At 31.9% G+C, this 2,868-nt stretch overlaps 1 long non-coding RNA gene across 1 annotated transcript; it reads left to right on the forward strand.

The window, feature by feature from the left end:
* The first annotated feature begins 426 nt into the window (after positions 1–426).
* Positions 427–1,429, forward strand: LOC133172319 (uncharacterized). Its single transcript, XR_009718930.1, has 2 exons — positions 427–633; positions 1,245–1,429. It is a non-coding gene; the product is annotated as an uncharacterized LOC133172319 (long non-coding RNA).
* Positions 1,430–2,868: the final 1,439 nt, after the last annotated feature.

Below are 2,868 nucleotides of genomic sequence, written 5' to 3' on the forward strand. Positions count from 1 at the left end.
AATTCGTATTCATGAAGAATAAAGGACAACGGAAGACCAAGAGCAGAAAGAACAAAGAAATGTTTTAAAGAATAATTTTTAAAAAATATGCAAGACATCGATTAAACAGCCTCAAGAAAACAAACCAAAACAGTCACTTCGATGAAGTGACAATTAAACACTGAATAGGACAGAACAATGCGAAACGCAACAAAAAACTGCCTGCTTTTATCATGATCATAAACACGTGACGTCAGACAAATTGTTTCGAATATAGGAAACGAGTTTTACAAGAAAAATAACATCAGGAAATTGTTTTGAAGTTTGTGGCTTAGAGATGTGTATAAATAGGATAAGTTTTCGGGTCACTTGAAATCAGTTTAGTGACACTATTGTATACACTAAATTACTGTAAAACATGTCTCATAGCCATCAAGGAGGAGGCGGTGGTGGTGGCGGTGGTGGTGATCGCCGAGGACAGGCTTTAAAGGACTTGTTAGACAGAGCAAATCATTTGAAAGATCAAGATGATGAAAACGAGCTCCTATGGGTTGCTATAATAAGTCTAATAAGATATTACATTCAGCAACACCGGCAACAGCAACAGCAACACCAACAGCACCATCCTCCTCCTCATCATAAATAGTAGAGCGGGTAGATTTCTCTTAGACTCCAACAATATACAAATATTGACTGGGGATGAGGGCAACATTGGTTATGTTAGCCTTTAAGCAGTGAAATATTGCCAGACGCGGAGCGGAGGGGAAAATTTTCGTCCCGAGGAGACTAATACAATCAATGTTACCCGAAAACACGGTCAATAATTGTTTTGTAATATGAAAAACAAAACAAAGCATTAAAATAGTATTTTGATTTCAGTCATTGAAATTCAGCAACTCATTTGTATCCAATGCATTATCATGCACGTTGGTTGTAGTGTTAGCGAATCTTTAAGTTGCCATAATTGTAATAATTTTAAGAAAGTCGCGTCGGTATTATTACTTCTAATTCTGATTAGTCTACTAATTAGTCTACTAATCAGAATCAAAATCAAAAATATTGTGGGAAAACTCTTTTTGTCGGTCAGTTGAAAAAATTAAATGACCGTCAATATTTTTCGGAGTAGCTAATATCAATTATGTTGACTGTTTCTCTTTATAAAGAATATATAGAGTCTCTTTTTTACTGAATATAACAATGAATACTTTTACAGGTATTACAGAAACTAAGTTTTGTTAGGTTTTACTATACTTCTTTTTTTCCAGACATGGTGACAGATATTTATGGATCCGTAAAAGACAGAGCCTCTCGCTACCCAGTTCTTTCAATTTTTTTAATTTCCTTTTTAATGTACATGAATATTCAAATGACTTCAATTTCTTACTACAGTGATAGCTAGCTTGTACCTTAAATATTGAAAAACATGAAATAAACCGAGTAAACTGTATAATGATACTCACCAAGAGAGAGAGAGAGAGAGAGAGAGAGAGAGGGTGCGGGGGGGGGGGGTTAAGTTGAAATCACTACATAATAGAATACAAGCAAATGTGCTATTTTTTTCCACCAAACATCTCTGTTGGATATTATATGACGAATGTGAAGTTATCGATCTCTTACACCTACAAACAATGCAAATCTGTGAACAGGGAAGAAAAGCACGGACCTCTAGATATTCCAGAGGTGGGATCAGGTACCTCGGAGGAGTAAGTATCCCCTGTCGACCGGTCACACTCGCCGTGCGCCCTATGTTTTGATCAACTAGGCAGACGGAACAATCAGTCAAAGTCAGTTTAAAATGAAGTGGCCTAACAATTAATATAAAATATTGTTCAAAATACGACCCAATGATAGACTGCATTTGCCAACAAGGTCATTATTACGACCATAGAATTTACAAAATCCTGACAATAAACGAAGTACTGTATATCTAACTGATTTGCCTTATAATATTTTGGCAGGTCAAATGCTGCAGTATTCGATCTTTTCCATTTGTATTGTATAATTTCCCATTTGTATTGTATAATTCTTATTTGTATTGTATAATTTTCAATTTGCATTGTATAATTTTCCATTGGTATTGTATAATTTTTATTTGGAAAATTTAGAATACAGGGAAAATTATAGAATACAAACAAAAATTATACAATACAGATGGAAAATCATACAATACAAATGGAAAATTATACAATACAAATAAGGATGATACAATACATATGTTATACAATACAAATGGAAAAGATCGAATATTACAACATTTGACATGCCATATCCAAGTATATATTTAAATTATATGTACTAATTTTTTTACGTTCATGAAGCTCTTTTTATTTAAATCTTGATACGATATTTATACTATGAAACAATTTATGATGAAATTGAAGCTAAATAAAATATGTCATTTGCAACCCTTTTTTAAAAAATTTTATTTTATTATTATTTATTTTTTTTTAAATTTTCCCTTGAAAAAAAAAAGAAAAATCATACAAAATAGTGAAGAGTTTATATCAGTCTTCAAAGGCGAAATTATATTAAAAGAGATGCCCTTACTTCTATCCATCAGATATTTTTGATGTGTTTAGCCTCGATTTAATTTCAGCATTTCATCCTATTATCAATCTTTTAGTTATATTTGATGCTCTAAGAAATTTTATTCGAGATAAATAAGAAGATTATTGTACACTCACATATAATCATGATAATAAATCCCAGAATTAAATGATCACAGGAAAAAAGAGCAGGAAGAACAGCATCATATTTGTAACTGGTATGATGAAAATGAGATTTTTTTTGGAAAATTTACTCACAGATTGACGCATTTTAACTGCAAAAGTATTAAGATATGTGGAACAGATATCATATTTTAAAAACGAAAGTAAAGAATGTATTACT

Source organism: Saccostrea echinata, unplaced genomic scaffold, assembly GCF_033153115.1.
Source record: "Saccostrea echinata isolate AGI-Se365-2 ecotype Australia unplaced genomic scaffold, CSIRO_AGI_Sech_v1 ptg000054l, whole genome shotgun sequence".
Classification (NCBI taxonomy): Eukaryota; Metazoa; Mollusca; class Bivalvia; order Ostreida; family Ostreidae; genus Saccostrea; species Saccostrea echinata.